At 37.2% G+C, this 12,807-nt stretch overlaps 1 protein-coding gene across 2 annotated transcripts in view; it reads right to left on the reverse strand.

The window, feature by feature from the left end:
- Window positions 1-11,307, reverse strand: part of LOC128250432 (SIN3-HDAC complex-associated factor-like) — a 35,982-nt gene extending 24,675 nt beyond the window's left edge. The window contains exon 1 of one of the 2 annotated variants that reach the window (XM_052975406.2): window positions 11,076-11,307. The gene's annotated coding sequence lies outside the window, so the exon portion shown is untranslated. Of the gene's footprint in view, window positions 1-9,966; window positions 10,168-11,075 lie in introns of those variants that run through there. The other variant, XM_052975407.2, reaches the window with a different exon arrangement.
- Between the last annotated feature and the right edge of the window lie 1,500 nt (window positions 11,308-12,807).

Raw genomic sequence — 12,807 nt, forward strand, 5'->3', positions numbered from 1 at the left:
AGAAATAAGGCAATCGGCAAATTTGACTGGTCATTAGTCCGCCATCAAGATCGGATCTGGCACCCTCCTACGCCCAAAGCTCGATCCGATGAGGGACTTTCTTTAGGAACAACGGTTTGATGACAAAAAGGAAGTGAGGATAGCTGTGAAGAATGCACAATACTGCACGCCTAATTTTTTTTCAAAGACAACTCGAGAGTTGTGCTAACCGATGGCGCAAATGCATCGCTCGTAACGGGGACTACGTTGGTAGTATCTTTGTGTAGAAGAAATACTCTACGAACATGAACAATGTGAACAATCTATGTCCATTTTCGCATCACTCTCAGAACAACTTGTGTTTATATATATACATGTAGATGTAGGTATGTACATATATGTATGTATACATGCATATGCTCATATATCATTTGTATTATTATATTATCGAACGCTACGCGTCCATTTGCAAGTATATATATATATATATATATATATATATATATATATATATATATATATATATATACACAATGATGCTTACCATCACCTTCATTCCCACTTTCTCAGGGACCACCAATACACCTTCCGCGGAGCCAGATTTACTGGACACCTACTCTCTTATGTCATTCATCAGTGGGCTCTCATTTTAAAGAAATTCAGAGAAAGCAACGTTGCTGCTATAAACATCAGAAAAGCTTTCAACCGTATCTGACAGCCAAATCTCGTATCAAAACTTCCCGTCTATGGGCTCCACCCATTTTTCATCTCTTGGATCGATAGCTTTGTATCAAATCGCACGATTGCGGCATGTGTTGGCAGTGCTCTCTCTCAGCTCCATTCTCAGTCAACTCTGATATTTCCAACAGTTCGGTTCTGTCCATTATTGACCAACTTGTCACTATATTCAACAACCAATCTTATGTCGATGACACAATCCATCACTCCTCCCTAACCATGCATCATCCATACGCAAACTAGATATCACGCGCCAAACCTGTATTGAGTCCATGCCGAGAGAAAAAGTTCCCTACCCTAAGCCCTATCACGCACCCTCTAATCATGATCAGCATTCAGCCAGAGCCTTCACAGTTGCCGCAAATCTTAGGTCTCACTGTCAACGAGGATCTCGCCTAGCTAAAGCACATCTTTAGCATAGCTAGGGTCGCATTGCAAAGTCTAGCCAGTCTCTTTAGAGTCAGAAGAAATTTCAGTCTACAACAGCTGCTGATACTCTACAAGGCTCAAGTGATGCCCACAATGGGGTACTGCTACAACACACATTGGCACCTAGGACAGCAAAGAAGAGACACTTGACTTGACATCTCATAATTAACGGACACATTCCAGCCTCTGGGCTACAAGTGTGCTGTCTCCTGTCTTTTTTTATTGCTACTATGATGGTCTCTGCTTGTCGCGTATTTCCAACTCTCATAATCTTTGATGCGTCCAACATCTCTTAGTCGCACTAACTACTATTTCCAAGATATATGACGTGTAAGAGAATGATGGTATGGTCAACTAAAACGTGGGTAAATCCTAATAAGTCTATTCTGTTAACGCTAGTCTTGCTATTAAACAACAGAATACATTATGTATAAGGGGTGGTCAAACTGCAGGGCTCGAACCAACGACCAGCGAGAAATAGCAGCTAAATCATTCTCAAATCAACCCTGACCATCTTAGAAAACAGAAGTATTGGATAATGTAACCCGGAGTACACAGTTTACGGCTGAGATCTCGTTACTCAGGTCTGCGCAACCAGTACTAATTTGAGGGCTTTCAAGCATTTTATTTGCGGTTTATATTGGCTGAGTATCTCTTGCTTTTCATAATAATTAATATAAAAGAGTAAATAAGAAAACCAAGCTTCAATTTTTTTACCGTAGACTTCTGCATTAGTACAAAAATATGAGGATTTCAATAAGGTGATACTTTGCGACTCTCAAAGAAGGCCCCTCGATCTCCTATAAATAACAGCTAAATTTTCAGATCATGCCTAACTGTTGTAAAAGGGGAAGGACACATTTGATAATGTAGTCCAAGGCACTATGAAAAAAAAAAAGAAAAAAAAAAGAAAAAAAAAGGGAATGGCTACAGATGGAACCCCTTTGATCAGGTTTACTTAACACCCGAAATTTATTTGTGCGTACCTTGTTATTTAACCTCAAGGCCAAACCTGATTGAACAGAATTGTAATCAAAGGTGTTCCAGTTATGATCATGTCTTTTGGGGTATACCTCGGATTACATTGTCTAATGTCTTCTTTTTTAAGGCAGTTAAGGTATCGTGTGAGGGATATTTCCAACAGGTCAAGCGACCGTATACAGGTTGCTTCGAGTGGGCTCCTTTTCTGTTTTTTTTTTTAAAGCAAGTCAGGTCATCCTCGCTACACACAATGAAATATCGTGAAATCTTAAATTCAGACAGCATTAAAAATAAGTTGTTATGATCATGCCTTGCCTGAAGACACCGTCAGTCAGAAACTGATGCACACAATATGAACGAATATACACGTTCATACAAGGAAAAGTGAAAAACAACATTTCCAAACTTCTATTCTTTCATAGAAATACGTGATATTGTGTATGTTTATATACGTACCAGCGCCCGAATTATTCTGGAATAAATAAATGAAATATAAATTAGCCTCTTGGTATTACAATGAGAAAACCAAACTGGTTGTATTATATGTCTGTCTGGTAGATAAACGTCTGCCTGGTAGCCTGCATGTGATACGAGTGCGTTACTAGCCTACTTGGAATAATACACAAGTATGTCTGAAATTATGAAATTGAATATATATATATACTCTCTCTTTTACTTGTTTCAGTCATTTGACTGCAGCCATGCTGGAGCACCGCCTTTAGTCGAGCAAATCGACCCCAGGACTTATTCTTTGTAAGCTTAGTACTTATTCTATCGGTCTCTTCTGCCGAACCGCTAAGTTACGGGGACGTAAAAACACCAGCATCAGTTGTCAAGCGATGTTGGGGGGGGGGGGGGCAAACAGACACACACATATATATACATATACATGACGGGGTTCTTTCAGTTTCCGTCTACCAAATCCACTTACAAGGCTTTGGTCGGCCCGAGGCTATAGTAGAAGACACTTGCCCAAGGTGCCACGCAGTGGGACTGAACCCGGAACCATGTGGTCGGTAAGCAAGCTACTTATCACACAGCCACTCCTGCGCCTATATATATGAGTGTTGGGTAATATAAGTCTTAGTAAATGTATGATGCCAGTTTAAAAGTTACCGTATAGATCTAGTAGAGAGTATGTGAGATTTAAAATCCTGTTTGTGATATAACCCTAATAGATTGTTCAAAATCGATTGGTTAACATCCCTCAGTTGCAATGTTTCCTTCATATTTTGGTTCAGTTTTGTTTGTTTACGTTTGTCAACTTCAGTTACAACGGGGGAAGTCTTTAGAAATAAACAGAATTTGTTCGCTAGAAAATGTGCGCACAAGCGAATCTAAAAGACAGTCTTCGGTGACGCAACATGCTAAAAGTAATAATAACAGTAATTATTAATGTACATCTAGTGGTTGTATGATATATACGGCTTAACAGTTTAATGCTATGTTCGTCTAGTTATTATTATGTAAGTCTACTATAGCGATTACTCAATATGTTGTATAGTTTAATATCAGGTCAGTCTTGATTGAGCAGACCTACGACCAAAGGCGTTCCAGCCGTTACCATCATGTCTTTTTATGGATATCTGGAAGTACATTACACAATGTGTACAATATGATCTCAGAAAGTTTTCGTTGCTATTTCTAGCAAGTCTATACGACGATATAATGGCTCCCTCATTGACTCGTTATCTAATGTTGTCTAGCTTCAAGTCATTCCTGATCAAGACGCATTTTAGCTGTGATCATCCTGTTGTCTTCAAGTAATGCAGTGTATCGAAGACTACATTATCAAATGTGCCTTTGCCTTCTTTAAGACAACAGCGTAAAATTTGGGAGCGAGTTGACTGCTATTTTTGCAGGTCGTGCGACAACAAAGATTCTTTCGTTACTTAATGTACTTAGTTGTTGTTTAACCCCGGGTCGGTCTTGATCATGCAGATCTATATCAAAGGCTTTCCAACCATGCACCTCTTGTGTTTGGCCTGACAAACATCTGTAACTACATTTCTCAGTGTATTTCCTTCTTTAAGATGGTAGACTCATTATGTATTTAATAAGTTGCGTAAAAAGTATAGTTTTTATAACATGTCTGCATCGTTGTATAAACATAGCATAATATGGGGACTCTGATAGGCAAAAATTTGTTTTGGAAATACATATATTTTTTAACGCTATCCCTGATATTTTTATTATATCATATATTATTTATTTAAGTCTATTTCCATATTGGCTTGTATGGTGTGTTCAAGTAATATAAGATACAAGGACAGTCTGGTTATGTCATAAGACTACATATTCGTGTGATTCAAGTGGTAATGTATGTGTGTGTAATACAAGCCTGTCTAATGTATGATTCTAATATATGTGCAGTTGCGTAATATAAAGCTAGTTGTATATGAAATAACACGATGTGGTCGAGTGATCAATTGACAAGTGACGGAGAGGTGGTTGTCAGTTGAGCTTTTTGAACAGTTCCAAGAATGAGTCTTAACGCATCCAACAGACACTTGATTAGATAAAAAGATAGATAGACAGATAGATAAAAAGCGATAAGGAAAGATGGGGGAAAATAAATATCACTACATGTCTGGAAACGTAATACAGTTTAAACACATGCTGATATATATACACGAACAAACACGTTGAAACACACAACTCGTATACACGCGCACCTGAGTACATATGTCCGTCTACTGTCTATGTATACATGCATGTAACTATGTGTATGTATATGAATATGAATAGCTGTGTCCGTGTGTGCGCGCCTCTGTTCGTGCTTGATTTAGTACAGATGTACGCATTTGCTGCTGAATCTGCGTGTCTACATGTGTGTGTCTGAGAGTGAGAGAGAGAGAGAGGGGGGAAGAGGGGGGATAAAGAGAGTGAGTTTTGTGTGTACGTGCGGCGTGCGCGCGTGTATATGCTTATATCTGGTAATATGTATGAGAGTATTACTCTTTACTTCAGTTCATAAATATTGATTTTTTAAAAATCAGACATGCAGCTATGTTTTGAAAGCGGACGGGTATATAACACTGTCGCTTATTCCCTATCATATTACTGGTATTCATTTTCCGTCCCTGGTGTATTCAAAGGAAATTGAAACTGCCAGGATTTGAACTAAAGATGAAAATGAGATAAACTTAGGCGATGACAAACCGAAAACAACGCAAAACTCGCTAAACCTCTTCGGAAAGGCATGAATGTTGAAAATTCCCCAAATCCCTAATCTATAAATCTGAGACGCATAGCTATTAAAAGAAGAAAATATATAGCATAGCAAATGCCATAAATTTTGTGGAACAGAGAACTGTGGATTAAATCGACACCGCCACTTCCATCCAATACTTGACAGGTACTTTATTTTAACAACCTTGAAAGAATTCGACCTGACTATAGTTAATTATTGCAAGGTAATTTAGCTTGATGCTCTACCGATTCGGCTATTACCTTCCCAAGGAGATGGTAAGAGATGAAAAAAGGAAATGAGAAAAAGAAAATTAAAAAATGCACACGAAAAACTGAAGACAGGAAAGAGGAAAGAAAAGCAAGAAGGTAGGAGGAGGAGGAAGAGAAGCGAAAGAAGGCTAGACAGACAGTTTGCTCCACAGGTAAAGCAGCGAAGGCCACTATACCAGACAAATTACCAACAATGCCAACGTTGCAAGTCATCCATGCAAACATAGATTGTAGCAGTGCAAGAAAAAGCCTCAAGTAGCGGTAATAGAAAATGTGTGTATATGTGTGTGTGTGTATATATATGTATATACATACACACACAAGTAGACAAACTATTAAAAAAAAGCCCTTGTTACGTCTGTGTGTACGTGCGTGTATATATATATATATATATATGACAGTGGAAACAAAGACAGATAGACAGACAGAAGGAGGTGGGAGGGCGAACGTGAGAAAACTGCCTGCTCGCATGTGCGACCTACATTCCTATGTTTAAAGGAAGACTTCCACTTCCGCGTTACCCGCTTGCTTGACTCGATACGGCAAATGCAGTCACAGTGTGACGGCGGCAGCGCCTGAGACAATGGCGTGCCGTTAGCCGACCGGCATGACTCCCTCACCGTCTTGCACCCCTTCTCAACATGTGAACATGAACAGTTAAAATGCAAGCTGCCTACTCTATAACACTGCTACTACTACCGTTACTCTCTATAACTGCCGGCAACAACCACCGCCAATAACATGTGGTTGGTCTACCGTCTAGAACTAGCAGCCAAGTCTCCCTAAAATCACACCTTAGGTATGTTAAAGATGCAGAAACATATAGGATAATGTAGTCGGGGTGGGGGTTAAAAAAACGGGGCACTGGCTGAAAAGCATCTGATTACGTCTAGCTACAAGATAAACAACTTCCTCTCAAATCACACGTTACTGTCTAGAAAAATATCGTTCACAATGAGAACTCTCTTAATCTGAAAAATTAAGGGCTGACCAGAGGTTAAACAACAATATATTCATTCGCTATATAACGCCACTACAATCATCATGACTACCACCTTCACCAGAAATACATGATCGTCATACATGCTAGAAATAGCAACCAAATCATACACTACTGTCTTTAAAAAAGAACATGGCGGAGTTTTGGAATATGTCCCTCGAAGTCCCTTACCTGACGGGAAAAGAAAATAGTAGTATTTAATCTTTATGCGCGCGCGCGCACACACACACAATATTCCTATTTCATGTAACAAATTATAATTCTGAATTAAAAAATTTTTTTCCCCCAAATACGAATTTGTTACACTTTTGTTTTCACCCACTTCTGTACGAAACATAATCGGGATGATCACAGTTGGAACGCCTTTGATCACAGATGATCTTGGGCTATACTATGTACTATTTTGAATATTATCAACATAACCAACAGCACATAACCATAACAACACCTTCATCGAGTCAAAAGTATAGCCTATACGCGATCGCTCGACCTAACAGAAATAGCAGTCAAATCTACTTAAATCATACCCTACTGCACTAATAAATGAAGATACACTGGACAATACGGTCCTAGATAAACGAAATGACAGGCCAGTCACAGCTGGATCTAAACAATAACCACTACTATCACCATCTGATGGTGTCGCTGTCAACATGCTTTTTAATGATCTTTTTAACAATACCCGGAAAAGCTCAAAATCCGAGTTAACGATAAAATCTCTCTATGTTGTCACTAGACTTGCAGCAAATAAATATCTAAATTACAATCCTACCATTATAAAAAGAGGGTCTATTGACAATCATGTAGTCCCAGAGACACTCACTGCTACAAAAAGAAAAAAGAAAGGTACACTCACAACTATATATATATATATATATATATATATATATATATATATATACATATACATACATACATATATATTACATACAAAAATAAGAGGAATGACCAGCAAAAGTGGATTTTTTTTAATTTGCTAGACCACTGGTTCTAATTGATTCATATCAACTTCTACCCTCATAAATAAATTTTATACATACATATATATATATATATATATATATATATATATATATATATATATAATATACAGAGAGAGAGAGAGAGAGATGGCCATGGTCAGAATGTCCTTTGATCAAAGGCCTGCTCGATCCGAGCTGAGCAGCTGTTAAATAACAATTACAACAAAAGTAGTACATTAACAATTAAGTCCTTAACTTCGCCGTCACCTCCACCACCAGCATCATTATCGAGCAACCTCCGAGACAACTGTCAGCAAAGCTCGATCACCACTATCACAGCCATCGACACGAGACAACAAAAGTAGTCAAAGAGTATCAACCACTACCATCGACAGTACAATGGCTATTACTAACTATTATTATACCAAGAACATCATTAGAAATAATACTCGTGTGTCTTAGGTAATCACTCAATGACATCCGTGTTCGTTTTGATGGAAATCAATAGAGGAAAGAACTGTGTTAAGAGAGCATGATGACAACATTAACAACGACGGCGATGGTGATGGTCTCTATTAAACATCAACAACAATCATGGAGATATAGAAAATGGTTAAATGTGATAATTTCAACAAGCATTAAGCAAACCTACTGCTGCTGATGATGACAACAATGAAGATGATGACAACCATCATCACCACCACCACCACCACCACCACCACCACCAAGAACGAAGTCAATGATCGACCCCTTACATGGTCGCTCGAATTGTTAGAAATAGCAGCAAAATTATCCTTCAATCACACCTTGTTATCTTTAAAAATATGGAAGAATACGCATGCAATCCTAGAAAATCCCCAATGAATAAGGGTGGTCATGACTGGAACGCTTTTGATCATAAGTCTACTCTATCAGGATTAAAGTGGAGCTAAAAACAAGCTTCGAACGCCGAACACGGCACAATAGTAGTTAGGAAGTTCTTGGCAGTCAGTGGGAGAAAGACTGCAATAACAGAGAGGGAGCGGGAGAGAGAAAAAGAAAGAGAGATGGGAGGTTAGAGAAAGGCTACCTGTTTGCACTATTTCAGGTAAAAAAAAATAAATTACCCAATTGGTTTTACTGAGTCCCGTCACTCACTACATTGCTCCATTCTTTTTAATTTAAATAAATAATAAATCAGACATAATAACACAAAAATGTTTTTCCTCTAGTTTTTAAATACTACCCATAGAAATATGCACTGCGAGTCGAAAATAATTTTTAATTGAAAATATAGTCCTTCGGAGGATATGTGTGTGTGTGTGTGTGTGCAATTGAGAATAGTCATATTAATTTAAATGACTGACAATCATACATTCCATTTCTCATACTTCGTTACAAACAAAAATACAAAGTTTTTTTTTACTAAAAAGTGGAATGAGCGAGTCGATTCTCCCATTCACTCACAATACATATATTATAAGTCCTTGTTTTTCTCGGCCACCCAAGGAAAGGCAAGATCGAACAACAACAATAATAATAATTTCATTCATATGCATAAATCTAGAAATTTAAAGGAGGGTACAGTCGATTATATCACCACCTAGTACTCGACGGGTACTTTGTCTTATTGATCCTTCCTCGATGACAGTATATCTAACAATCGTAACAACTGCGAATAAGTACAGAGTAAAAAATAAAACCGACTTTGCAAACTTTCTCAAATCTAAAACAACAATTAATAGAGACGCTCAAAACAGTTTACATTGTGAAGAAAAAGTTAAGACAAAACAAGATTTCCTTTCTTTCTTATGTGTTGAAGTGGCTAAAATAGAAGGCTTTGACGAAAGTCGAAAGTGAGTAAAGAGGGAGACTCGAGTTGGTCACTCAAGATATAGATATAGCAAACATCCAAAACATCGCACTAATGTCTTGAAATAAGGTAATCCTAGATATTCAAAAAGATTATATGATCAGAGCTGGAATACTTTTAATCATAAGTTTGGGGCTAAACAACAACGAATAAAGACATTGGAATCGAAGTGAACCAGTTTGTTTACTAAACATCCCGATAGTTGAAGACAACAGATATTTCAAATGAACAAAAACTAAACCATTTCGATTTCATCAAAAATACTGAAGGATAAAAAAAAGAGACGTTTGAGATAGTAAGTAACAAAGCAAGATAAAGCAGTCATAATTAAGAGAGAAAGAAGAAAAAGTGTGTGTGTGTGTGCGTGCGCGTATGTGTGTGTGAAAGAGAGACAGAGAGAGGTCCCTAATGTTTCAGAGGGGTTCATAGCGGAAGTGGGAATAGATCCAGCAAGAGCTGCCTGCCTCCCATTTTCTGATTATAGAATTTAACAGTCAGATATGCCGGTCTACACTGAATAAAATATATATATTAAAAAAAGACAAAACAAACTCACTACTTACAGAAATGTTCATGTGTGCAAAGATGTGGCTGAAAAAGAAATCTGTTTATGTGAAGGGAAAAGACGGTGGCAAAAAGGAGAGCTATAAAAAAAATAAATAAAAGGGAGAGCTTTCCAAGCTGGCAGTAAAGCAACAGAGGGAGAAAGGGATAGGAGAGACAGATATACTGAAAGAGTGAGTGGTTGAAGAGAGTGAACCCCATCTCATTATAATGATTTATGCAGAGGTCACTAGGTCAGAAACAGTAAGCACCCAACACAACACATAATACGTCGAACATAGCCACGCAAATATATATATATATATATATATATATATATATATATATATACATATATATAATTGTGTGTGTGTATGTGTAAACATCCAAGGTAAGCACAGTGAAAAAGCAACGGTAGGGAAATGTGCAGGGCACTAACAATAACGTAGTAATAATAAATTTAGTGTCTTGCAAAGATGTTATGCATTTCTGAAGGTAATATATTACTTAGAAGGTTAGGCAATAACTGTTTCTTTTGTTCGATAAACTGAAAGACAAAACGATTACGGTAAAGCAAAAAAAACTAAGAAAAAGTATGTGTCCGGATCGAGTAGCGAGAGGGGAGTAAAGTGGATTTAGAGCGAGAGAACAAAGAACTCTTCTTTGTTCTGGTGTCAAGAACAAATCAGCGATTACTAAGTGGGGGAGCAGACGAACTGCTAGGAATGGGGAAGCAAGTTGAAGATGGGGCCACAGAAATTCTGTGTCCAGGGCATAAACATATAACTAATGACACCAATGGAAATGGACTGAACATTTCTTTTTTTTTTCCGATGTAACAGTTTTAAGAATTTAAATGTATTTTGTTTTTTTTTTAAGTCTTTCTCGATGTAAATTGGGAAAGGTTTATTGCTACTTCTCTCCCTTATTTAAAAGAATGATTTAACTGATATATCTGGGTTCACCTCAGGCGAAAGGGAAACAAGATTGTGCTCCTTGTTATCGCTGTTATAACTGTACACAACGGGATCTCATGACAAAAAGGTAAATAGCAAAGAAAACCCTTAACAAAAGTGATGACACGAAAGAAACCCTTAGAAAAAGCGATCCTTAACACAGACACACTTACCTATCATTCGGCGAAAGAAGATGCGGATTTCGGTTGGGATTTACTTCTTTCTGACCGCAACTAACTTCACCGTGTAGTGACAAGTATATATATATCCCATCAGTTATTTGTTGTGGCTGAAAGATTCTCTCACTCTCGGTCGTCTTTGACTAGTTCTTGGGTTATCGTTGTTACAGCAAGCTGCGACTTCTCTTAAGCCCGAACCACTTCTCTCCCTCACACATTCGACATTATTTGTCTTTTTGTTTGTTTCTTTTCTTTTTTACTATATCTCTCTTTCAAACAAGAAGATTTTCGCTCCTTTGATTGGTCCGTGAGATGCTACAATATCGTTCTGATTGGTTAGACTGCTCTTATTACAGCCATCACCTCCTCTTCCTCCACAACTGTTCTACGCGTAGCAATTTGACATGGTTACCTGCGTAAACTGTTTACTAGCACATGTCTCTCTCTTTATATATGACTTAAGCCATACCCTAATACCAATCGACAACAGATTTAATACATAACCGTCCCTCGTAACTAGTGTCCTCTTACTAATTCATAAAGTCATCAGGAATTTATAGAGGGTTTTTTTTTCTACGAATCCAATAACATGTGTCTAGTATTGGCATGTGCGTTTGAACACATGGTGGTAACGTGAGAAGCACAGCCGCCTCTTTTCTGTTATTCTTTTCCAAATCGCCATTCTCTTCTTTGTTTTCTTTTTCTCTTTTCATTGTGGTTTCGCTTTAACAAACGGCATCTTGACTTATTTAAAAAATTAATCAGCAGTTTAATTATTACTACATGTAATGTTTTGTTATAATTATAAAAAGAGAAATAGCTTCTTTTTTTTTCTAGTCATGTTCAGACTTTATTAAACAATTTCGAAGTCAATAAAAACTTAATTGAATATCTCGTTTGAAGAAATCACCCAACAATTTTCTTTCCTAAACGCATTTATTGAAAGAATTTTCTAAATCATTGTTTAATTGAAAGACAAATTACCCTGCTACGTATTCGAGCCACCTAATATCAATGATAAACACGACACTGTCATTCGACCTGTTAGAAATAACAGCATTTTTTTTTTCAAATCCCACTTTACTGCTTTTTAAAAAGAACACAGTGTACAATGTAGTCATAGATATACAAAAAGATGTGATGGCCATGGCTGGAACGTATTTTTACACAGAGCTGCTCGATCAGGAATGATCTGTGGCCAAAGAACAACAATAAACACTAACACCCATGATAGATCAATGACACTGTTTATTTAATAGTCCTAGTTAATATTATAACTAACAGTAAGACTTTTAATCAACACAGTGGTTAACATTACACTTAGCTAGTTAAGAGGAGAAACAATGTTATGATACTAGCTGTCATTTAGTTTCATATTTCGTAGCCTACAACATTTCCTTCGGAGAATTTTCCTCTATTATAGCTTGCTTGATCCTTTTACTACTTACGATCAATTCAGACAATTTCTGTTGCTTCAAAATGAATGCAAGCAAGCAGTTTCCTTTTCAAACTGTTGATACATTATAAAACGAATTTCAATTAGATCGAATACATATATATATATATATATATATATATATAGTGTGTGTGTGTGTGTGTGTGTATGTATGTATGTATATATGTATGTATATATATATATGAATGTATGTATGTATATATGTGTGTGTGCGTATGTATGTACATGCGCTCGCGCGCGCACTCACATACTTACATATATGAGCACTGA

This window comes from Octopus bimaculoides, chromosome 21 (genome assembly GCF_046866305.1).
Source record: "Octopus bimaculoides isolate indiv1 chromosome 21, ASM4686630v1, whole genome shotgun sequence".
Lineage (NCBI taxonomy): Eukaryota > Metazoa > Mollusca > Cephalopoda > Octopoda > Octopodidae > Octopus > Octopus bimaculoides.